A 27,061-nucleotide genomic window follows, 5' to 3' on the forward strand; every position below is an offset into this window, starting at 1 on the left:
GCTGTGTTGCTGGCCGACGTAGGTACGAGATTCCTCGTACGCGTAAAATATAAATCGCATTAGCAAGTCAAAGTACACCACTCTCCCGCAGAGTCCCATTTTCAGACATTCCTACCTACGTCCGGCGCTTCGGAAGGGCCTTAACTCGATAAGTCCCCACGGTACCTGAAGTGAGCTCATAATCGTGAACGAAGCGCGCAACCGCTTATTACAACCGAGGGCATTGTAAATTTGCAGGGAAGAAGCGGAGAAGTGCAGAAGCGAGAGGGAGGATGAGAGAGGGAGGATGAGAGCGGGAGAGACATGGAGAGGAGGAACGAGCGAAGGAGGACGACGGGTAAGCTGAGAAAAGAGACAAGTGAGAAAGGGAATGAGAAAGAGAGAATGAGCGAGGATGGACGAGACGGAAGAAGGGGTGGGCAAGTCAGGGAAAAGAATAAGATGAGGGAGGCAAAGATGAGTCGAAAGGACAAAGCAGCGCGAAATGTGCCCCTCAGGCATCTAAAGTCTTTCTTCAGCGTTGAAAATTTATCGTTCTACAAGCGCCGGCGAACAGAAAAATAGCGGGAAAGGAGCGTCAAGGGAGGAGAGAGGCGTGGGGGGGGGGAGGGGGAAGACGAAGAGGAAATGGGTGCCGATATACGGACAGGCGCGTTTTGTTCCATTTATTCGGGCAAATCTAGATTTTGCACCGAAAGCCGGTGTTTAAGATAATGAGAACATTTCTCTTTCTTTTTCAAGCGCGGGCATAATTAACGGTACGCGTGTGGAAAACGCTAATTAATCCCTATACGAAGATGCAAGCTGTTATTAGAAAAGAGCGCGCGTGTATATACGCTTGATGAGTAATCGTGCCTATAATTATGCAGTTGAAACTCGCGTCTCCTGTGCGTGTATAAGCGCGTATACAAATCGATGTCGGCGCGATAATACAAAAGTGGGAGAACGGTTTGAATTCTCAGGCACATGTTTCGAGAAGTAATTTAATTACGCGGGGATACAACGATAGTAAAGCGACGACGATAATTTGACGCTTAATGCGTAGCAGAGCGACTTATATTCCAATCGAAGACGTTTCTCTCAGGAGTGCCTATCGAAAGAGAATCTCTAAATGGAGACGCTACGATGTAACTTGTACTCGTAAGGTGGGCTTTGATGTCCGTCCGCGTTAATCCACGATAACACTTATAGAATTGTTGGGGAGAGTATACTTATATATGTCACGCGTTTATCTCGAGACATACGCAGATTAATGAATCTCGTTTTCTCTCTCTCTTATAATCTTTCTCTCATAATTTTTAATGAATTTATCAGATTTTTATTTATCATTTCGATATTTCTCGACTATTATAATACAACTGGGGCTAGATTGAAAGCCATTATTATTATCATCTTGATTATTATTATAGAACACAATTTGCCACGTGCCTCGACAAAAAAAAAAAAAAAAAATAGAAAAAAATATATATCTTGAATTTATAAAATAAGAATAAAAATATAATGCTACGTTGTCTTTAAAAAATTGCAATTTATGCAATTAAATTTAATCTTAATAAGTTGTAATTAGATAGAAATTATATAATATAAAATTTTACGTAGTAATTTAAAAATGCTAAAATGTTAGTGTAATAAAATAATTTATATACACAAATATAAAATCATTGCATTAGACGAATTATGCTAATTCGTTTACCGAAAATATTACACATCGTTCTATATCTAAAGTAAAATAATCCACATATGAAAAAACTTTACAAATATTTACCCTACTGCTTGAATATTATCTTGTTCTTGCTTTACGAAATTTTTGATCGATTAATTTATACATCTACGATTTTTAAATCGTCGCAAACATAATTCTTCTCGATTCGTGCTATATTTTTATTTCGTATTTTCTCATATTGCAATATTATCTCTCAGAATCAATTAAACACATTCGCGCAATCAGCTCGGATCGGTAAGTGTTTTTCTCCGAGAAGCGCACAGCCTTTTTGTTTCTCCTCCTTCGCGAGTTGCATCTCACCGAGTCCGAGTCCGTGGCTGATTACAGGGGAAAAGGCACCGAAAAGAGATCCACGCACCGCGATCCCCGCTGTTTCTCTCGCCATGCCGCGCCGTGTGGCTCGTTCTTCTTATATCCCTCGTAATAATAATTACCAAGATGCGCGTGCACGCGACGGAGAGAGCCGAGAGGCTGGTGCGCGAGAGACGCCTAAACGACTCTGCGGCGGAGACGCGCGTGTGGAGTTGACGCGCGCGCGGAGTGACGTATGCCCCGTGTGTGCGGCGGGATGCGTAATACGGGTAGCCTATACATGCCCGGAGGCATCCCAAAGTCGGAGGAGTCCCTCGGCTTGTGCCATCGTCGCACACGCACGCACGCGCATACGTGCGCGTATACGGGGATGTAGGCGCGCACGAGCGCGCGTGCCGCGATGCGGCGACGACGACGACGACCCGAATGTACGTATGTACATGAATGTACGCGGTCGTGTGCACTCGTGTCTAAAGTCGGGCGCACGCTCTATGTTCGACTTTGTATTACACGCCTGCCCGCTACGAACCGAATCTCTCGCTCCTCGAAGAACGCGCGTTAATTACGCCGCGGGGGCGCGCGACGGTGTTAAGTCACGAGGACGTTAACGAGTCCGCCACAGGTAGTTATAGATCGGATCGCTTGTCCACGCGATGGAATATACGAGTAATATTGTAACTCGTATGTGGATTTCTTAATGTTAATATATCGTCGCTCGTTTCGTTGCGTCAACCATTAGCATTAACGATTCAACTTATGTTTATTAGTTTTGGAAAATAAGGGACACGCATTCGTTCCATCATCATTATAGCTAATGATTAGGATTGCTGATATATTTTAGGAATTCCATTAATGGCTTCGAAGCCGACGAATTTTCGTTACCGGAATATTGGACGAATGAATGACGATGTTAGAGGTGTGAAAGGGCAGTATATGTATTTAAATGAATATTCCGTTTATCCTTTCCGCGGACACATTCTACGTATGCGTAAAAACTTGAATACGCGGTGAATAAATTACCATAATAACTGGCCATACGGAGTTAAGGCTAGTCATCGAACGGCGCCATGGCGCATTAAACTTATACAGTCATTAACGCCGTCGTTACTTGGAGGGAATTGAATGGACGATAGCTTCCGCATACCGTATTCAATAAATTAAAAAGAGAAGAAGCATAAAATTTATTTTCCTTCGCGCGTAATTAATATATTAAATATAATATATGAAGAGCCGCGCATAGAAATAGAATATGTCACGTGCCGCATCTTATTCGAGCTAATACGAGTGTAGATCTATTCGGACATAAAACGCGACGGGATAGAATAAATAAGAAGCCGGGTGCTCTTTGCCTCCAGCGGCCGACCGCCGAATGATCCCGCGAGATCTCTCGCGGACGACAGTCTCAATACTCATTACGAATTTTCCGTGTATATATCGTACATACATACGTATATTATTCGCGGCGTATACGGTAGTATGCAGAAAAGAACGGCGAGGAGTCGGCGACGCGCGCATAAGGCGATGGCGCAACAACTCGTACGTCTTCGGCGAAGCGCAGAAATCAGGGTCGTTAACACCGGGTGCGCCGCGCCGACGCGGATCGTCCGGGGAGGTCGGTACCTTCCTTTTTGGATTATATATACATACGTATGGGGCGCGCGTACGCGTACCCCTCGTAAGCGAACGGACGGATATACTACACGTTGATTGCATTTTTGCGTCCGCGCGCGCGCGCGCATAATAATGCTAATTTGGAAAGTAGAAATGGGCATCAGCGGGCGGTCGGACGGACTGTGGAACATACGGTAGCGCGGGTAGCGCTAATGCCTCGTTTTTGTCCTTCTCCTTCCTCGCTTTTGCCCTTCTCTACCTCCCCCTCCTCCTTCTTCACCTTCTCCATCTGCCTCCCTGGTCCTCCGCCACCGCCACCACCATCGTCTTCCCCTCGTCCTGGAGAGACTCTTTCCACCACCGCCATCACCGCCTCTTCCTCCTTCTGCTGCTGCTGCTACTGCAGCACCATCGCCACCACCCCACGTCTCTCGTCTCGTCTTCGTCGAATGGCGAGGCTACGGCGGCAGGCGACATAATGACGGCCAGACCTCAAACCTCAAACTCCTAACTGAATCATGAGTCCTCTCCGCTCGTCCGCGCCCGGGACTAACTTCCACAGGCGGCGGCTTCTCGATTTACCGCGTCGCGACTCTCTCCTGGGTAAGAGAGGAGAGCCGCGCTCTACGTGCCGAGGTCGTTTTGTCCTTTTCGTTTCGGCGACTCTGTCTCTCTTTCAGGGTCGACTTTTGTGTCGCATTGAATCGCAAACGACCGGGCGGAACGGGGGTGGGGGGAGGCGGAGATGCTGCCTCGAGGAGAACAAGGACGTGTGCGGATTGCATTTTTTTACAACTCACGCGTCGCGATTGCGAGACAGTCGCACTCAAGCTTTTAGCTCCTGCCACAAATGCCACTCGAGATGTTAGGCGCAATCGTAATATACGGCACGTTTTAAAAAATAAGACCGTGTTTATGTAAAATCCTATGATTTAATTGTACATTTTACAGTGTTCTCGCTGTATAAAAAGAAAAAAATTTAATTTACAATTCTCTATTATCTTCAAAAAGGAAAGACTGAGATATGAAAATTCTAATCTTGCATCGGTGTATTTTTTGTTTAATTAAAAACTCAATTAAAATATTTGCATATATATATATATATATATATATATATATATATATATATATATATATATATATATATATATATGTCGCGTTAATATTGAATTTTTATTATGTCCAATGTTACTCGTATGTAGAGATGCTCTATTAATAATTTTTATATTTTAATTTAATCTGTACACATGGTATTTTATATAATGCTAACCTTAAGCCTCTTATTATTATGATTACATCGAAATAAAACTCGATGTATAACGTGCCTTGTGGTCGAAGTAAGAGATGTGGCACTGGAAACTTTTCGGAAACCTTTATAATGGGTTCAATAAAAAGCGTCCCTATGGGACCTATGGTGCCACAATGATCTTTCTCTCAAAACGCAGTCTGGTCGATCCCTCGTTTGATTCCTGCGACAGGTAATCAATAAGCGAGCGAATGGCGTGTAGGAAATTTTCGTTTCAAACGAAAGCGTCTGATACAATGTCAAATTGACATTATCTCTAATTTGTTTATCATTTTTGTTAGTGTGATTCATAGATATTGTTATTTACTCTAACACCATGTTATCAGTCTATCTCTCTTCTACTATTCGCGTAGATTAGATCCGTTAGATTGTTACAAATATCAAATCGATCGATCTCTCTCTGTACGTTCCCAAAACCGTTAATAAAATTAATATGAGACGTAAAAAAACGCGCGAGATTGGATGTATGTATTTAATTTGAAGCATTAAAAAAATATTTTGGGCTAATTAAATTTAAGCAATCGACCTTTTTTTTTAGCTCAGGATTAAAAAAAATATATTAAAGTTTCTATTGTTATTAAACTATTGTCAATTGAATAATATTGACGCCGTTTTTAACTAAATATAACCGTGATTATCATAGATACTATTCTATGAACGTCCTACGTTCGATTATGGTAAAAGATAAAATATATCTGAAAACGAAGAGTTTTTTTTCTCTTCGCATGCTTGTCACGTACGGTCCTCTTTCTCACGAAAGTATTGAGGCCGATGAGGCTACAGAAGAAAGCCGCCTCTTACGCAGTAACTGTTACTTCTTAGGGGTTTTAAAAGGGGTTGAAAGGACATTATACCGACGAACGGGGGAAGATCGAGGTTGACATTTTACCGAAGTCGCTAGCGCGAAGTCGTTGTTGCTGTGACGAAAAGGTTTTACTCTTTTAATGTTTGAGAGCGTGTTACGAGTATGCCATTAGGCATCCTATAAAATGAAAGAAAATTCCATTATGCTTTGCGAGCAATGTGTTTAAAAATACACAGAATTGAAAAAAATATTATTACCATTTATACCATATAGAGATATTATGTGTAATTTATTCGAATTATTTATCTTGTAGGTTTGTAGTCACATACACACACACACACACACACACGTCGAAATTAAAACATTTTTTAAAAATTATATTGCGTGTTTATAAAAAAAAAGATTAAAATACAACAAGACAATTTATATTATAATGAAAATATATAGCTACAAATAATGAAATAAATAAATAACTGAGAATATTACACATATACATGCATAATGAATTGATGAAATTGATATCTTTTCTTTCGATTGCTGGCTGTATATTAAAATTGAAGACAATATTTTTGTCAATGTCTACAAAAGTCTTAAGAAAATTTTATATAATTAAGTGGAGATTAGTATATTTGAAACATGAAAACATATATAAAAGGAATAATTAATAATTTTAATTAATTAGTAATTATTATAATTTGAAAGGGAACCTATAGCGAGAATCGAAAAGAAATTCATAAACAATGGTTGCTTTCGCGAGTACATAGACGTTTGTTGTTATACTTGATATTTTCACTTCGTTCACCGCGACTTAACGGAAACCAAAGTCGAGCAAGAAAGCGAGTAATGAGTTATGCAGCGTTCTTAACGCGTTCAATCGACGAATCGACTTTTTCTCGCAGATCTGTCGTCAGCTGGCTTGCATTTCGCGCCCCTTATGCCGAGCCTGAAGGAGACGAACAAGTCCTCTGCGCCGTGCGGACCATGACAAAGCGCATATCTTACTAAATATAACGTGAATGAGAAAATACGAGACTGGAAATACGTGTGCTAATCGCTAGAAGGACGCGAGAAGAACGATGATTCATTTAAAAGGATGTAAAATTATGTTAAACACCACGAGAGGATATAGAGCTTCTAATTTTCTTATCTTTATTAATCATATATTGATTAGTACTATGTTTTTAAAAATCATCTGTTTCCATTTCATGCCGTCTTATTATATTAGATATTCCCACATCAAATTTCATTAAATTGTTATACATGATTAGTAGTTAGATTTTATCTCGTAATCTCTACAAATAAAAATATATTATTTAATACATGTAAAACGATAAAATTATTATTAGTGCATATTTTCGTTGATTTTTATCATTTTTTTTTTACGCGGATTGTCTTCCAATTCTTTTTATGCTTAGCTATTTGAAATTTAATATTTCTGAGCATATAATTGCAAGAAAGCTGTCTAATTATTTGAATCTTTTGTTGACGTACAACGCAAAACGGCTTACCACGAATTGTAACGACGAAGGAGCGAAAGCTCCAATAACGTTAAAACTCAAATAAAAGCAATAGGATAAATTCAGCAAATTGTAACGACAGACTCGGCGTGAACTAGTCGAAGATCAATGCGAGAGAAGCGCGAAGAGAAAACCGAAGCGGAGATCTTTGGTCATGGGGGACGGGAATGAAGAAAGGAAGGGAAAAATATAATGGTAGCCGGCAAGGTGAGGGGGGGGGGGGGTATACCATCGATGGATATCGAGTAGGCGAGTTGGTACGTGAGATAATAAGGCGTGCTCGGGCATGCCGATGAAAACCGCACGCGGCATTATTCAAATTGAATCCGGTAAGAATTATTATTGGCGGGCAACTCGGCCCGAGCCGGCTCATTCCGCGGGATCGCATTTGCGAATACGAGGAGGAAAAGAGGAATCGGAGGGGGAGAGGGTGGGAGAAGGAAAGAGAGAGAGTGAGAGAGAGAGAGAGAGAGAGCAGATCAAGGAGAAGAGGACCAAGGGTGATAGGAGGGAGAAAGGGGACGATGGGGGCGGGAGAGACGGTGGGAGAAGAAACGAGCGAGAGAGAAGGAGGTGAGATGATGGTGGAGGTGGCTCTTGAGTGGAGGGAACGACCTCGTCATCACGACCTCGGCGAATGATCCGCTGCAGTATCGCCCGATGACCCTGGTGTCATTACGCCTCACTCTCTGGACGTCATTACACTAATGTCCATCTCCTTTTCTCCCTCCCCCTTTTCTTCCCTTCCTTTCCTACACCGTACTACGCGTCGCGTCGCGTTGCGTCGCGTCGCCTCAATCCGCCGTTCGATACTTCTTCTTTTCTTCTTCTTCTTCTTCGTCTCTTACTTCTCTTTTCTCTTCTCTTCTCATTCTTTTGGTCACCGCACCTTCATTACGAAGTATACTTGACACGGTTTGCTCTCTGACGCGCTTGGAGTAGCTTCACTACATGCGCTTCCAGTCTTCTAGAGGAAGCTAAAGAGAATTCGTTCTGATTGGTACTTAATCTTTGTGATGCGATTTCTTTTTTCATGGTGGTTGCCTGATGGCGAGTGTTTTTACTGTTATCTGCATTCTGCACGGCAAAATTTTTATTTGGGAAATCTTCTCTGCGATTGAAAGCGTCTTATGGACACGCTGTGAAGATATAAAGTTCAAGAAACTTAAGCGCGAGCTGTAATTGCATTGGTAGCTAATTTGAATATTGTACAATAGTGGATTTATAAATGCTGTTATCATTTGCAATTTGATTACTTTATTAATATTGAAACTAGTTTTCATTTCAATAGACTTATAGAGTAAGAGACCATATGTAACTATACTTCGATGTATGCTTATGTATAAATATGCATATATATATATATATATATATATATATATATATATATATATATATATATTTCTGTAGAACAGAATATTCCTTTTTTTCAATTTTTAAGTTGTCTTCTTCATAAATTTTCTTCAAAACTGATATTCTAGCTGAATATTTTATCCATATGCGCCTGAATTATTTTGTTGGTAATTGCAAAAGTCTTGATATTAAATCTAATTTGCTTAAAAATTGCTTCTTGTATAATTTCAAAAAGTATTTTCTTTAAAATGACGATTTAAGGAAGATATTAAAGGAAGCGCCGGATGCAGTACATAAATTAATGAACTTGCAGTAATTTAGTTGATTAACGGCACGCGATTTTTTCCTATTGAAATGTGCAGTAAGGAAAACGCAAGGGAGGAGACGATGAAATTTTTAACGACGGCATCGTGGTTTCACGAAGGGTGTTCGACAAGCGGCGTCGCACGCATACGAACGTGTTCGTTCCGCCCTGCGGAGAGCGTTCGCGGGGGTTGTTTGAGAAACGGCAGGTGGTCCTTCACCGGCTTGAAGGCAGATGGACCTCTCTGCCGGAAACAGTGAAGGAAGGCCACGTGGACGGAGTGTCCTTTGATGTAGCGTGGACAACGACGCTCACGTTTGTCTTGCCGCTTTGGTATTGATGAATATTTCATCGATTATAATTGCTTGTGTTAATTAAAGAGGGCCAATTGCTCGATTCAACTACTATTATTTCTTTCACTGGAATGTCTTGCTAATTCTCATAAAAAATTGTGGAAGGCAATCTCTCGTCGAACCAAAAAAATATTACGAAAATATTCGATATTTTTTGTTATATTATTAATAATCTTTTAGAAAAGAGTAGTTATTTATATATATACGCATACATAAATCAGAATATATAATTTGTATAATTTATATAAATGTTAAAGTTAAAGGTATTATAAGGGACGAAAATAATATACTTAATTAATAGAGAAATTACAATATTGCTTTCTTAGGATGCGTCGATACAAGATGCGAAAGCGTTTGGTACTTGGAAAATTCCTACGAGAGTTACGCTCTCGTGGACATTATTTGGATATGTATGATTAGTCGGAAAATACACACACGCACATAGAACATCTCGTGAATTGGCGACGCGACGGTGCTGATTTTCGAAACGAGACGAAATATTAACGAGACGCGCGACCGCCGCTCTAATCCGCGCGAGAAAGGCACGTCATCGTGCATCATCGCCGCGTCGTTCCCTTCGATCTTTCGTTCCTTTTTTCGCTCTTTCTCTCTCTCTCTCTCTCTCTCTCACTCGCGCGCGGATTTCGCTTCGCAGGCATTCCGGTCGCGGTCCGTTCGGGACCGCAGACCACATCGAGCAGTCGGGCGCGCTCGCGCACCGGTAATAACCCTTCGCGAGGGTGAATACGGTTACCGGGGGCCTGGGTTAAAGCCCCGGGTAAGTCCCATCGTTCGCCGCCGCCGTGTTTTTACGGTTCATAATTCAGCCGAGTGTATTTCAAACGCCTGCCAATGCCAGGACCGTAACGCCGATGTTGTACGCCGTTTCGCGCCGTTCGAACACGGGGCCCGCCCTATCGCGGCCGGGGTCCGAACGGGCGGCGGGGCACGGCGGTCGACGGTGGGCAACCCCGGCATTACGAGGCGTCACTTCGGAGCGTGGAGAGATTTAAGGTCGTCATATGCGACGCGAAAACTCGTCACCCACGATTGCCCGGTTATTTATGCACTCTCCATCGGCCGGATGGATAGGGCCCCCGCTCTGCTAAAGTGCCTTAAACGCGGACGCGACGGACGATATGTGCGGTTAGATGGCTGTAGCTACGACGGTGTTTTACGATCGTCTTAAAAATACCGTCGGGAATATATTTTCGAAGGACAATGTGTGTTGCTCGTCTCGATACGTGCCGTCGGACGCAACTTGGAGTCTGCGTTGGGAGTGCGCTCGTTACTTTACCAAGCTCTTCGAAAATGCACAGGATGTTGTAACAGGGTTGCCCGTTTAACTCTATCGACGTGATTAAATTAGTTTGTATTCACAGGAATAACTAACATCGATGAATTATATATTTCTCGATATCCTTTATGCAGGATTAAAATATTCCTTGATACGATCTTCTATATTTTACGTAATGTACAATACGTATATTTTATTAATCAGCTTTCTCTCTCTATTTCTTTCTCTCTTTTAAATTTATTGTCGATTTTATTGTTTTTTTTCTTTTTCGAAGTCTGATGGTTTTTTTATTTAAAATTTGGAGCTTGCAATTTTCGATAGATTCGTTTATAATAAAATCGTCTATAACGCATGCTATAAATTTCAGCGTTTGATGTAATAATTTTTTTTACAATGATACGCGCGATAATGAAACGTCAAGTTGAATAGTGAAGAAAGTATATCATGTCATTCAGCAACGTTAACGCGAGTCCCAGTATTCCTTCAATATTTGACTCTTCAAGATTATCGTTTCATGACTGTTCGTTCTTTTTTTTCAACATGTTCGAGAATTTTATTTCATAAATTTTTCACAGACTTTCAAATGTCCATTCCCATTGCAACGGGATGTCATATTTTCTAACGCGTTGCTTCCCTTTTCTTACCCCTTAACGTGGATAAATTCGCGATGCTGGCTCGTGAGGGTTGGGGAGAAAGGTTTCTCGTGTCTCAAGGAGAATATACCTCGATACTCGGTAACTATTGAAATGATCGGCAAGTTCTCTTCTCTTTCCCGCCTCCATCTTCTCTACACATCTCTCCTTACTTCTTTGTCCCTTTTCTCTTGTTTTCACCTCTCGTCACGTATTGTTCCATCATGGTGTTGCACTCATAAACGCATCGCGATATATATACAATATAACTTTTTTCGAAATTAAATTATATGTATCTAAATATGTTAATTTTGTGTTTATATATTTTTATCTATTTTAACATATATTATTTTCCCGTACTTTATAGTTTATCACAAATTAATATAACAAATGGCAAAAGATATCCCTCAATTATGCCAATTATTTCTTTTAAATTGTCATTACAAACTTTAAAAAATGTAGCTACACTTAAATATATATATATGTAGATGATACATTTATATAAAAAAAAAAAAAAAATGAAAATGTTGGATGATCAAAATACAATTTTGAACTATTCATGTATACATCGCCAGTTCCTTATAAATTTATAGAAAGTCATTTTATAGAAAGCTTAGGCTTTTACAAAGGATTATATTTTCGTAAAATGACTAAATTTATAAATAACACGTATTATATGCATAGTACATACACATATATGAAAGAGGGAATTTTAGGTTTAAATGTTCGTAGTATCTTTATGTTATTGGAAAATTTTCAACGCGAACGCGGCAGCAGAGACGACGTAATACACACGTGCGTTGTATGCTAGTTTGCAGCGCAGGTTGAACGCTCCCTGTGCACAATGCATGTGCTGTACAGGCACGGTGGATGATGCCTCCGAGGTGTTACGGCATAACTCCGTGATTATCCGCTGCGCGCGGCCGCGTCCCGGGGAAAATGATATTCAGATGAGAAGGAAATCAATTCCACGATGGGAATCGGCGAAGCTTCGATTAGAGGGGAGCGGGAGGGATGGATTGAGAAGGGGGTGGGAGGGACGAGGAGGGAGGACGAGGCGTAGCGCGCGCGCGGCGGAAAGTGGATTAAATTCCGCCGGATGTTTCTTTTTGGACGCGACGCGGGGAATCGATATGGCTCGAGCTTTTGAAACGACTCTTTCGCGGCACGTTTATTTATTTCAGTAGCTCTTGAGGATGCCCTCCAGTACGCTGGCAGGTCGCGATCGCGTCGCAAAATAGTATGTAAAATAAAACTGCTGTGCCCCTCTTCCTTCCTTCCGCCTCTCGACGTCGATATCTACAACCGCGCTCATTGAATTTATGTAATATTACCGCATAGCACGCTGTAATGGAGCCCGTATCTCGTATATCCCCGATACATTTTTGCGCGAGTCATTTTATTGCCTACATTTTAATCGAAAATGTAATGCCGGTAACTCTATTACACAGTGAAACTCGCCGGCGAATCTTTTTTATCCGTAATAGCGAAAAAAGCGGATTCCTATAACGCTCTATCTCAAAGCCATTTTTATTTTCGCATTGGGAACGAAATGATAAAGTGATTTATTAAGATCCTCAATATCTCTATCCAATGGAGAAAAGGGTAAATATGTATAAAAGGTTACACCGATTTTATCGCCACGTAGGTACGTTGTAGGGGAGATTCCTCTGAGTAATTTGCCGCAAGAAAAAAAGTAGGGAGAAGCATTCGTTTGGAAGATATGACAAATTAAAGTTTCACACAGTTTTAATGCTTTTTCTCGGATATTATAAAGTTTATATTAGGAAAAGTGAAGTTTGTGTGTACGTTGTATTTGTTGTAGGATAGATAAAGTATTTGTTTACATTTACGGGATAGGCACATAGATATTTTGTCAATAATCGATTTCACTTATTTCTCGCAGTTCGTTAACAGCTTTCAATATGCGATTACATGAATTTTTGAGTCATGTCTTGAATTTTACTTTTCAAACTGAAAATGGATTTCGATTAGGTTATATCTTTCGGAAGTGGTGCCCCTCCGCGTGGGGGAGGGGGGGGGGGAAGGGTCGAAACCCATTGCGTCCACGCATATACTTTACAACGCGAAGCTCGCTTCACAATTGTTGCGTGGATGGGAAAGTATATGCAAGTGAATGCGGTGGGTTCCGCTACCAAATGGGGGGTTCCACTTCCGGAAGATATAACCTAACTCAAACCTACTTCTGATTTAAAACTAAAATTTGGTTTCGATTACGTTACGTAACCCATTTACGATGACCCTCTATCTATCTCGTAAATGTGAACAGAAACATTTTCCACGTCCTCTGCGTAAAATGAAATGTACACAGATATATCACTGTGTTCCTAATTTTATTTTATAATACTTCAAAGAAAGCATTAAAATTGTAAAATTTCAATTTATTATATCTTTTAAACGAATGCTTTCCCTCACTTTTTTCTTACGGGATATTACTCAGAAGAATCTCCTCTACAACATATTTAAGTTGCGATAAAATCGATGAGGTGTAACCTTTTATGCATATTTACAAAAAAAAAAAAAAAGGATCTCGGTTACCGCTCTCCCTTTTTTTTCATAGAAGAATTTGCACATTTTATGTGCGCAGATTATTAAAAGTTTTAGCCACGAAAAGATTGCAGATTGTGGATCTACAATTTTTTGTCGTCTTAATAATAACGTAGGTATCGCGTGATAGAAGTAATGACTGGTATTGCATTTAGTGCTAAATTTAAAGATCATATAATTCTGAGTTTTATTGGCATAATATATTACATATATTCGATATAAATATATAGAGTTGTAATTAGATAGCCTCATTTCGAGCTAAAACGTGATGAAAACAAGTTACAATGAGAGCATAAACGGCAAATTACACGGAACTCGTCAAGTGTTAAGTGTCCCTTTGTATCCGTACTTTTTGTTCCCCTCGTCTGTTATTTTTATATTTTCGTTTTTCTATTTTTATTTTTGGTGTAGTTCTTGACTGGCTCTCCGCTTTCTTCCTTCCATCCGATCTTCTTTGTGGTACACTTAATTGGCGATAAAACCCCACGGTCTCGTAAAAAAATCTCACCTACCCCTACATTGTATTAATTAGAGCCCTTATAATGCCTTAAATAAGGCGCAGTTTAGTTATGGGTTGGTCGAGCAAAGTTGCTCTCCGTGTTATCTCGCTAGTTGCCTCCCTCCTTTTTCTTCTACCGACACTACTCTTTCCTCCTTCCTTCTGCTCTCCCTTCTGCCGTTCAGCCATCCAGTCGAGAGATCCTTGAACGACCAATTATCAGCCATAATATCATCGGGGCCCGCTGGGCCCGGATTAATCGTATCCGGTTTTCTACCTTGCGGAAAAGGTGCCATAAAGGACGATAGAAAGATAGACTTTTCTGGCGAGCAAGAAATACCTGAAAGTGGCAATAAAATGTCAAAGTACGAAGCGTCGCGTTGTACTAGAACATAAATACATTGATTTATTAATGTTGCGATCATCTTTACCCTATCGATCGTGTAAGCGAAGCTTTCGCCTAAAACGATTTAGAGCTAAGATACAAAAGAATGGACAATATTTCTTCGTCGATTTCATTTAAGAGGGATATTCCTTTTACCAATGACGATAAATTTCGGAAATTAAAAGCTATCCTCTTCCTCGTACGTTTAAACTGTTATTTCTAACAATCTTCAAATCTACAATTTGGTTGAAAATGTACGAGTAAGGGATTTTGAAAGTTTGCTATTAAAAATGCCGCCTTACGAATTTCTTCTTTAATGACAGGCCGCAAAGTTAGAAAGATCGTAGAATAGATTGCAAGCAAACCGCGCACCTATCCTGTGGAAACGGAGTTTGTTATAAAAATAAATGCCGGGCCGTACAATGGCGCCTTAAAACGGCTATAATTTAATATTCGATGCGAAATTAGATGCGCCGGAAATTCGCCGCCCGCGGCACGGAATCGGATCGCTTACTCGCTAAGTTGGGCTTTATAGCACATTGCTAAATAACTACTCGTCCCAATTTTAATTCCTAGAAATGTAAATCAATATTATTCTGTCGCATCTGCCAGAAATTGAGAGGTAACAAATTTATGATAGAGCTTGGCTGTTCTTAATTCAATAAATGCAGGATATTTTTGAATAACACCAGACTTTTTCTCTACAGATTCGTTGCCTAATCCAAGGTCGATATTTCTTTAGCGAGACTTTGATCAAATTACTATATTTCTCTTTTTCGTCTATTTTAATTTTCACTTTAAAATATCTCTGCGATACATATTGTAAAAGTTTAACTAAAATTTTGTTAAAGTAAAATTAATTTAAATTAATTATCTAATTATACTTTGATAGGTTAATTCGCTAAAAAACTCTAATTTTTTAAAAATATTTTCCTGTCTTTATTATATTATATTTACAATACAATATTTAAAACTCGGATGAACATTAACATAAAAAGATTACATTTTTAATTCTTCTAAAATGTATGTAAACTTGTGCGTGATTTCGCGCAAAAGACGTCACGCGACCAGATTTCCAAACTCCCAAACCCCCCTCGATAGTTCCTGGGCGTCAACGGCACGCGCTTGGGTGGGACTGATACCCAGGACCCATCGGGGTCTTACTCTTGCCTTCGATACTTATCGTGCACGCTGGACTGCATATAATTACAATTAAAAGAGATCGGTATCGATAACGAAGACGACCTCCGCGTCCACGTTCTTCCAAGTTCCCCCCCCCTCCCTCCCACCCTCCCTTTCCCCCCCATGATTCTCTCTTCCTTTCTTCCTCTCCTTTCTTCTCTCAACCGCCTGCTCTATCGGCTCTTACGGTGCAGTCGATGCATCTACCTATATGGTTAAGAGGGCCAGATTACGGGGAGGGAAGAATGGTGGCATAATATCCGCTTGAACTTAAGTTATATTCTCCTCCTCGTGCAGCCGAGATATCGGTGCGGAGGTGGAGTTCGGTTCGAGGGTATGCTAATTCCGGCCTCGGGCCACCACGCAGCCCTTAATAGCCAGCTGAGCAGCTCTTATGCCGGCAACTAGCGCTCGTATATACGGAGAAGCGAGGGCCGGAGAGTGTATCTTCGTAGTTATAGAGGCATCCTCCTCGCCGGAGTCTCGTCGGTACCGTCGGCGAGAATCACCGGTTTTTCGGAATGTTAATGTCCCGGCGCGGGGGCGCCCCTATATGGGGCTCACACGACGGCGATTAGCGCTCGTACGTGTAATTGGGATAATGTCTTCTCTCCCCATTTTACCTTTCACTTCTTCCTTCTCGACGATTACGTATATTCACGCTACCTGCATCATTTTTATCATTTATTTAATTTGAGATATCACGGAACACATCTGAGAATATTTTAGATTCGATAGAAAAAAATTCTACTCTTTATAAAAATAATTTTGTCTTTTCTACTTAATCACAATTTTCAGTTAATCAATCTTTAAATTTGTGTATTTGTATTCTATGCTACTTCTTATAAATTGTGAATTAATATTATGCTCTACGAATATGACTCTTTATTATTTGCTATTATTTATAGAAATTATAAAAAAAAGGATTGGGATATTTTATATTTTTCATGAAAATTATTTTAATTAAAACTTGATTTCTTGAGCGTCTTTTCGCAATGTCAGCACATATCGTTACACGTTGCTTCGATTTTCAAATTGTTCGAGAAATTTCTCAAGATTGCAATGTATATGTCGTTATGTCGCAAATGTTGCGATTTGTTCGCATGATTTTTAAGACATGCTGGTATGTTGTCGTATCGAGAAATGCTTGGTTGCTTCCTTCTTTATTGCGAACGGAAGATATTTAAGGATACCGATATTAAACCGTTTAATTCATTTTATTGACAAATTATTGTTTTGATACAGCTACATATTTTGACATAAATATGTATTAATTTGTACATATTTTATGATTCTTTTTTTTATAAACCTCCATCCAACACGAAACCTCTTCGATAAAAAGTTCAATTTCGATCGAATCTTAAAACTTTTCGAATGTATGTCATAGTTATGTTCTATGATTTTCTATCGTCAAATCAAGTAATGATAAAAATCACGCCCATTGAATAATGACTTGCTGCGCAAATATAAAAGCAAATAAAAATTTAGAAAATTTTCCGTAAAATAATAAATGTCTTCAGTCATATATATATAAATTGACCTCTTGGTACATGTTTTTCTACAGCCACATGATTTTCGCCACAAATCCTTCCACGAATTTATAGCTTGCGAAACATACGAGAAATCTTTCAGGTCCATCCACGAGAAGGATTATCGCAGAGAATCATCCGACACCTGTCGGCTCGAAAGCTTCGCTTAGCCCCGCGCACATTTTCGGGGGTAGCCATCTCTCACTCTCGCGGCAACGTCGCGGGCACGATCACTCGATCGATCGTTATTTATCGGCTAATTCGTCTCCATTTAGAAAAAACATCTGCTTCGGTATCGAGCGCTTTTGCACCGCCGGCAACGACGGGGCCCAACGGCGAGTAATTCTTAGAGAGCGAGCGAACCAACGCCAGCCGACGATTCCTACCTCATAGGCAGATAATCGCCTTTGATTTCTCTCTTCGATTCCTCCCTCCCGCCTCTACTGTCCCCCGCTGCTTCCACCCTCTCTCTCTCTCTCTCTTTCTGTACCCTTTTCCGTCCGCGCGCCGCCAACCCTCATCTCCTTCTCTTCTCGAGAATCCGCGCGATCGGAGATCACTCCCTTCTTATATAATTACCTTATTTCCGAATAATTGGCCAATTTATACTCGAGTCCCAGCTGAAAACAATCCGCCTCTCTCGCTCTTCGTCTTTCGCTATCCCGGTCTCACTCTCGTGTCCTACACCTCGAGCCCGGCCACGGTGTGTGCCCCATAGGGCCCTGTAGAGTGGTTATTTTATGTATATGGGAGTGTGATTAGATCAGGCCCCGCTCCTCGCTCCGCTGTGTATATATATATATATATATATATATATGTGTGTGTGGGGGGGGGGGTATGATAATTCTGCCCGTAGGGCCTCGTGGGGCAGTCTCCACCCACGCCACGCACACATTATGTAGCGTGATCGTATTCGCTTTCTCTCTCTCTCTCTCTCTCCTTATCTTCCTCTTTCACAAGCTTAAGGCTTTTCCCCTTCCTTCTTCTCTTTCTTTTTATCCGTCGTCTCTCGCGATTCTGCAATTCAACGTTCTACCGTACGGTATAACATTGTAATCTTCCCCCCGCGCCATGCATTTTTGCGCGCCACCGCGTGCGCTCAGCTCGTTTCGGCCCATTTGGATTCGCGCCCCGCGCGACCTCGAATTAGAGATCACGCGAGTACACCATCGTCCGGATGGATGTCTTGGGGATTTGGATCGTCCCGGGTCTTTCTTGAATTGCAACACTCTCGTCGCGATTACATCCGATTACAATCTTGGAATAGGAAGTTAAATGCCTATGGCAATATGTGTTTTCGCAATACACTTACGTATGAAATATTATACATCGGGCAGTTTTTTTTTTTTTTTTTTTTTTTTTTATAAGGAATACTTTATTTTAAAAAGTAAAATCATTTGTCTTAGATATTATATGCAATGAAACAAGTTTACCGCATCATGGGATGGCTTTTAAGCGCGCGTGTATGTGTGTAACTTTTAGCATTATTTGTTATAATATTGTTCAGTTTAATCTGTTTACATAGAGATTCGATATAATATTAATATTTTAGCGATAATAGAAAAAGAGTAAATTTATTTTTTTACACATATAGATACAGCTTTGGATTTTTATATTTTCTGTTACTTAACTTTGCTTGTATTGTGTATGAAATAGCATTGCGCCCGCACGTGTCTCTTTCTAAAGATGCTTTCAGAGTAATACAAAACGTTTGCTGTCCGCATCTCCAAATTTCTCAAACACGATATGCGTAGAAATTACATTGGCGTTGAGTCAGAATTCAATTTCTAAAAACGCGCGTATTTATATAAAACAAGAAATTGGAAACGCAGGCAGGAATGTTTTTAAAATCATGTAAAAGAAGAAAAGTTATGTTTCTCAAACTCAGCAGTGTTAATTATATCATTTGCATTCTCTTATGAATTTAGTAAACTTTAAACGATACAAATAACTATACTTATTAATAACCGAATTAAAGATTTGCTATTATCTAGCGTTACAAAAAATTGCTTGTAAGATTGTAGGAGATAGATAATTTTAAAAGCCATCAAGGGATCTTCCTCGAAGAAGGAGAGTGTTCCTCTTTCGCGCGATGTGAATCTCGACTTTTGAAAGCCGAGGCACGTGGTCCCACGTTACACTTTTGCGGATCGCGCGATTCGGCGAGAGGAGCATTTATGTGCTAGAGAGAAAGAGAGAAAGAAGAGAGAGAGAGTGAGAGAGAACGGGAAGAGAAGAAAGGGCGAGCGAAGGGATGAAAAAGTAGGACTCGTCGGGCGAGAAGCACTGCGAGTGTAGCAATTAACTCGATGCTTACGACGATAATTAGCGAAAGATCGAATGAGGCAGCTGGTCGGCAGAGGAATCGGGTCCCGTCTCTCTCTCTCTCCCTCCTTTCCCCCCTCGTCCACAGTCGTATTTACCTACGTAATTATCTTTATGATGATTATGACCGTGCTCGGCCACGATTATTCTTCGACACGTTGATTAGTAACGCGATTTCTTCCGCATCTCTTTCTTTCACCCTTTTCTCGATATTACCCTTGTAATTTTGGCCGCTTTAATCGTTTAGGGCTTATCTGGATTAGAGAGAAAGAGAGATACCTTGTTTCGACTCTTCTGCGCACGTTATGGTTCGATATTCTTTTTTTGCGTCACACACGCAACAAGTACATTTATCAAGTGCATTTATCCGATGAGGCGGAAGGCGAGTAAGAGCCATTTATGCTTTTCATCTTTTATCTATTCGCCTATGTACAACACTTGTGTAATTTGTTTATAAGTGAAAACGTTGCGCATTTCCAGTTTATTTTTCGTACAATCTTATCACGATCTGATATGAATAACGTCAGAATTTGATTAATCACGAATTAACTGCTTCGATTTACAACTTTCTGACTACGTTAGCTCTCTCCGATTAATCAACATTACCATTAGACATTAATCTATAATTTTTCTAGATAAAACTTACATAACCATCATGACCCTAATGAACACATATCCCTCTCGTTAAAATGGAAACTTATCGCCAGTTTCGTGATTCGCTTTAATACGCAATAAATAAACGTTAGTCACACCACTTGCAACTCAGAAAACCGAAGAAATGTTGGTTCACGTCCGTCTAAAAACGCGCGAAAGAGAGATAGAGATGGGCGAATGCGCGCGATTCTGAAAAACGCATTCAACGAGGAGAAGCGCGGATGGAAAATGCACGGACCCTATAGTAATTGCTAGGGACCAATCGACGGACGATCGGGGAGAGGGGGAAAGTCGGGTGAAAGTTCAGTTAATTCGATTAGAATCGCCCTGGTGTATATCCGCGGTCAGGATTTGCCGCGAGCGATTCTTCCATCGCGGATATCTACTGCTCGGCGTGCGGATTATGTGAGAGGTTGAGAAATCGATGGTACCCCTTTTTCCCGAGGTCGTGTCTGGATAGATAGTACTAGGTAGTATCGGACTTCCTGGAGCTCCTTTGTTGGATGGGTCTATTGGATAGTTTCGCAGCCGCACCGTGCTAGATTTCTGGGTCAGATGAATTCATTTCAAAACGATAGATTGCTTTTTTGATAAATTTTATTGTTTCGTAATATTATGTCCATATTTTTAATGTCGGCTTATGCTTTTTTATCAATAGAAGACAGATTTTAAGAGATTCTGAACAAATTTATTTTTTCTATGCTATTAACATAAGATAATAGTGTATATGTTTTTAGAATATATTCTCTCAAATTTTTTCTACAAAGATAAATCCAAAAAGGTACCCGATTTTACCCTATTTTATTTTAAATATGTCTGTATATTATAAATATTAAAAATTAAAATTACATGTATAAATGTCAAAAACAAAAAAAATGTTGCACAGCATCATTTAGAATTATGATTAGTTAAATAGACTTTTTCAAGAATTCATTTTGTTTATAATTAAGAAAAATACTGACAATGAGTGCAATTTTATTGATACTTAAGAGGTGCAGAAAGAAAAAATGTTATATTTAAATTTTCTGAAACACTTTAATTCTTTTTTTCCATTTACGATTACTATTTAATCGCGGAAGAAAAGATTCCAAACCATAAATAATTTTGCTTTAATAATCTTTGTATAATAATATATAATATAAAGAAAAGAGAGGATAGATTTCCAATATTTAAAAGATCGAACTAAGATAGCGATTGCGAGCGAAATAGAAGCATCCACGGATCGTTTTCACGCTCTCGTGGCGTGATTTATACGCTTATTTTCGAGAGAGCAGCAAAAGCAATTCAATAAAGAAGAATTTCTTGCCCAGAGCTGCTCGCGCTCACATGATCGAAGACTATCTTGGTGGGACTACAATTACCGATTGTAACTAGAATCCTTGCATAATGTTTGCGTTAAATAATATATGGCTCCGCTACAATTGTTGAGATATGGGGGCAATCTATTCTTGTTGCAAAGTTATTACGAGTTCATACCATGTGAATTTATCACACGGCAAATGAACTACTACGATCCTGAGATCCTTCTTAAGAATAAAGTCTCATCTTCTTCATTCGACACCACACATCTTAATAAATGGACCTCTTTAGACACAATGCGAAATCAGGCATTGCTTTAAACGCACGCGCGCGCGCGAGCGTTTATGATTTTACGTGAATAATTGATATTTTTATTGTTAAAAATATGCGCTCATATTTTACACACGCAGCTTAATTGAGTATTAAAGTGATAAATAATCAAAGCGTTCGATGAATTTCGATAACATTATTTTAATAAGATGGTATTTATTGGTGAGAAATGTCAGCATGCGCGAGAAGTTTTTCTTTTTATCCTTTAATCTAATTATTTAATTATCTATCTAAATATTTATTGTAGGGGACCCGAAAAACTAAGACAAGAAGTACTTTAGAGGTTTGCTCGTTTTTTCTCCATTTTAGAGAAAATCACAAAAAAAGAAACGAAACAAGTTTTCGTTTTTTTATTTATTTATTTATTTATTTATATTTTATTTATTCTGTCTTAGCTTTTCGGTCCCCTACACGCTCCTAATGTTTTGGCATTTAAATTGGGGACATCCTGTATATTCGTGTATTTCAAATATATCGGAGATAACTAATGAAAAACATTGATCGAGAGAGAGAAAGAGAGAGATGCGAAAAATAATTAATTAAATATGTTGTGTCATAGTTTAGCATAATGAAATTGGTAATATAGTAAATGTATAGTATACACACACACACACATATATATATATATATATTCTATATTTGTTTCTAAGATAAAGTATGCAATATTATATATATATATAATTCGAGCATCTAGTTTTAAACTTATGATGATTCTTTTCTATTCGGAAATGATGTGAGTTTTATTGTTTGTGACTTTAACACTATACAAGCATAATCGCGATGAGTTCTAGCATTTACGCGTGCATTCGAATTGCTTTTGCGTCGGAAAGTACGGTTTATTCGTTTAATTTGCACTCGAGAAACTATTGTAGATAGGGCGAGCTCTCTCTCTCTCATTCGAAGTGCATCGAACTTTAGGAAAGCCGGCGGTTTTAACGCCAACGACGACATAAACACTCGGCACAGGAGGCATTGCAGGCACGCAGAAAGTTGCCCGTGAAAGAGAGGGCGGCACGAGGGGGTGGTAGAATGGTGGGAGGGGGCAGGGAAAAGTGGATAGAGGAGCGAGAGCAAGGTGGTGGACGGGTGGCAGCAGCTCTGAGAGATGACGAAGGAGCTCTGGGCGCGGGGTGGTTCCCCGGATCGATGTGTGTGCCACCGCCTTCTCTACACTCAGCATCCCCTGCCCCCTCTTACCCATCCACCGCCTCTGGCCGCCCCTGGGGGTAGTTATACAAATTTCCAAGAGTGTCTGCTTCCACCCTCCGTTCCCTCGAACCACCTTTTCCTCCTCATCCTCTTCACTCCACGTTCGCCGCTTCGACCTCCCTTCGCCGGGCACCTCTCGCACCAGCTCCCCATGTTTCCATGGCAACCTGGAGGCGGGTCTTTGCATATTATACTCTGTGTGTGACAAGCCGACTCGTTATGTATGCTCGTGTAGGTGTGGGTTACCCACCAGCGCGCTCTTCAAGCGTATGTATGAGCGTGTATACGTGTGCGTGTGCGCTCGTATAGAGGGGGCTGCAAAGGAATCAGCTAGAGGTGTGAGCGGAGGCAGATGAGGAATTGTCACCTCCGACGACGAGGAATGATGAGGAGGGCCCGAGAAGAGCCCGGCGGGGCTCTTGGTGTGTAAAAAGTGGAAGCGAGAAGAAATAGAGGGCGCGAAACCCGAGGGTGGTGGCCGGGGAGGAACGGAAGGGAGAGAAGGATGCGGTAGAGGGCAGGGGGATGCCTATGCCGCCTCTTTGTACTTTGCAGGGTTGCTGCAATCTCCCATACCTCGTCGGCGGCCTCCAGCCTCGCGAGTGAACTTACCCCACCGTCGTTGTCGACGAGCCCTGCCACCCACCCGGCGACCCATGCTACCCTCTCGGTGGAAATTTTACGAATCCTGGAATCTCGTATGGAGAAACGAACGAGTCTGAGAAAGAAGGAAAGAAAGAAATAGAGAAAGAAATAGGGAGTTAGCCCGGTGTGCCGTGATTTTCAGCGGGCTCTCCTCTCTGTTCGGGGCGCCGCACTCACGAGTTTTACGGGGATGCCTTTGATTTTTTTGAAGAGAATCGGAAGTGACGGTTACACGGCAAATAGGATACGCGTGTGTTCCGAGATCCTTCTAAATATTATTTTAATTTGGTGCAATCTTGGTCGGTATTTCTTTCACGATTTGCTAAATTGTAAATAAGTCGTTTGGACAATGACTATACTTTAATAAAATAAATCAATCGATCTTTGCATTTGTTCAGAAGATTGGAGCACTGATCAGATTTTATGCAAATTAGAGTATATGTAGAATTTACATCAAGATCTATTGGACAGAATTCTTTTATTTCAATAATACAAAATTTATTTTATGATTTTACGATAGATAACGTTCTTATACAATATCTGTTCTTCCATAAGATGTTTCAATTTATTATTTTGAGACAAAAAGATTTCGATACACACATGCATATTCCAGCATTCAATAATAAATTTTAATAGCAGTATAATATATATAATTACAAGTTATAATAATATATATATATACATAAAATTATAATTATACAAAAATCTTTAATGCATTTTTATTTGAGTAAATATTGAATAAAATGCGTGACTGTATCAGGGCTTTTTTAATTCTTGAGACGAATCGGAAATGATGTAGATTATATGTAGATGGATGAGCATAACGTGTCGATGGGGAAATGCACGGGATTGCGATTTCAATTTAATCCAATGCACAGCGTGCCATATCTTCCTGTGAAATCATCGATGTTGCGCGAGAGCGCTCGTGACACGTTATTGATCTCTCGACATGCAAAATAAATTTAGTTAGACAACGTCAGGAGAAACGTAATATATGTATATATATATATATACACACACACACACACCCACACACACACACATATATATATGGGTTCATAGAATATGTTACATGAAAATGTGAATCTACACAATCTATATTAATAACAAAACAGTCCATCTAACATTTATAGTATAATATTGCAATCTCTAAATGTTACATTTCGTTTGAGAATAATATTTACATTTAGAAATATAATATCGTTTTTATTGCTTCTGGAGCAATCGAAATATATTTAGATTTATACTATTTTTTTTTTAAACATCCCTCCTATATATGATTCAGTCTACATATGAAGAGCCGTATAAAAATATAAACGTAATAAATTTAAATTAATAATAAATTAATATCAATTAATATTAATATTAAATTTAATATTATTTAAACTTAATATCCAGTAATTATCAATGAATAGCTGGAAAGGAAGAAGCAACTTTTGGCGTACAAGAATTGCCGAGAAAGATATTGAAACTTTACAATATTGAAACGTTAGAATCTCAAAAGATTAACTTTCGATAGTGTTCCGGTATACGTGAGCATTATGCGCGTTCGTCGTTGTGCGTATAGAAAACGGCACGTCTACGGACCATACGAGGATATCGCGAAAGAGGGGCGAGTTTTTCGGAAGGAGGACGGTTCGTAGGGTGACGTGTTTTTCCGGTAGCTAGAGGGGGAGAAGGGAGAGGGGGGAGGGAGGGAGAAACGGTGCGCGCGCGAGCCCCTAATTATAAAATAAAAAAATCAATATCTTACCCCAAAGTCGGGGATAAAAAAAAATAGGGTGTCTACCCCCGTCGTCTTCCACCGCCGTCGTTTCAGTCGTTGCTCCCTGACTGCTCCGGTCGCGGGGCTGATTTTTCCATTCCCCCCCTCCCCCCCCGTACTCTCCTCGTTCCCCTCTCTCTTCTCCCGCTATCCCGCCGCCCCTCGTATTGCCCATTCTTCCTCTCTGTTTCTATTAAGGGTGCAGAGTCTTCCTGGCACACTGTCGGGCGAAGCCAGAGGAGAGGGTGGTGCTGCGACGGGCGGGGGTGGGTGAGGTGGCGTATAACGGATAACGGAAGAAACTGCGCGACTTTATTCCGTTGCGCTTATTGCGTTTCCTGAATTTTTATACGCTGCATGCGGCCCATACTTATGGACTTTTAATGTCCCGCTGGCACGTGCGACACGCCCACGCTTTAAGAATCTGTTGCTGGCAGGCAGTGACGCGCTATTACGCTCGCAAAAATCGAAACGGATATCGTAATTCTGTGTTACGACAATGTCGTTAGAATCTCTCAATAATGGTTAGATGCCTAAATTATCCCGATAAAAATCATGTAATACATACGATAAGCGATCGTACGGAACTAACTTCTAACGCGTAAAGTCGAATTACTAAAATCTTATCTCATCTTGAAGTAATCACGCATTGACACATGTCAGATTTTTATTTTCATATTGTTAAAAATCTGAAAATATTGTTATTATTTTGTATCTTTTTTCTTACTTTCCTTTTTTAGCAGCATGCTTTTCTTCACTCATTATATGTAAAAATAATTAGTAAAATGTAAGATAATTAATATGAAATTATATTTTATTTGTAAAATTTGATGCCATTTCTTTATTGAGAATGATTTTATTTTATTATAGTTAGCTTTGGATCTAAATTCTTTAATATTCTTTGACTCATCAGTAAAATTTATAATTTATCAATAAATTAAATTTTAGTATATTTCTGCTTTACACTTATTTTACATTTAATATTCTCTATCTGTATCTTGTCTTGTCACAAATCCCCGACAAAATATATTTATTTTGATATATACAATATAACGATTGTAAAAACTATGATATGACAAAAAAATGTATAAAAATATGATTTGATATGTAAAGATATGTAAAGAATATTGATCTATGTCAGCTGAAAAAATGTTAAAAACATTAATTGATGTAATTGATGTATTTGGAGAATCTCGAACTTCACCATCATTCTCTTGGTACGCTCGATTCCGCAAAAATTGAAACAACCCCGGGCAGTACTTGGTGCGCTGGCACTCAATCAATAGATACATAAATATCATCTCGGAGGCAAGCCCATTCGCTTTCTCCTTTTCGTTCTCTCTTGCATATACGCTTCACATGTATCTCGCCTCGCACGTCACACACGTGCGCCTGTCGGCGCCTCGCGCTCGTCGAGTTTCCGCGATTCCGCCGAGTGTCGATGACGGCGTCGGCATC

General features: G+C 39.9%; 1 long non-coding RNA gene across 1 annotated transcript in view; it reads left to right on the forward strand.

Moving 5' to 3' along the window:
• LOC138941438 (uncharacterized) overlaps window positions 1-27,061 on the forward strand; it is a 116,012-nt gene that overhangs the window by 2,997 nt on the left and 85,954 nt on the right. Inside the window, exon 2 of the long non-coding RNA XR_011448168.1 lies at window positions 238-337. This is a non-coding gene — a long non-coding RNA (uncharacterized lncRNA). The remainder of the gene's footprint in view (window positions 1-237; window positions 338-27,061) is intronic.

Source organism: Polyergus mexicanus, unplaced genomic scaffold, assembly GCF_030449975.1.
Source record: "Polyergus mexicanus isolate NDT 795.1 unplaced genomic scaffold, iyPolMexi1.0 SCAF_19, whole genome shotgun sequence".
NCBI lineage: Eukaryota > Metazoa > Arthropoda > Insecta > Hymenoptera > Formicidae > Polyergus > Polyergus mexicanus.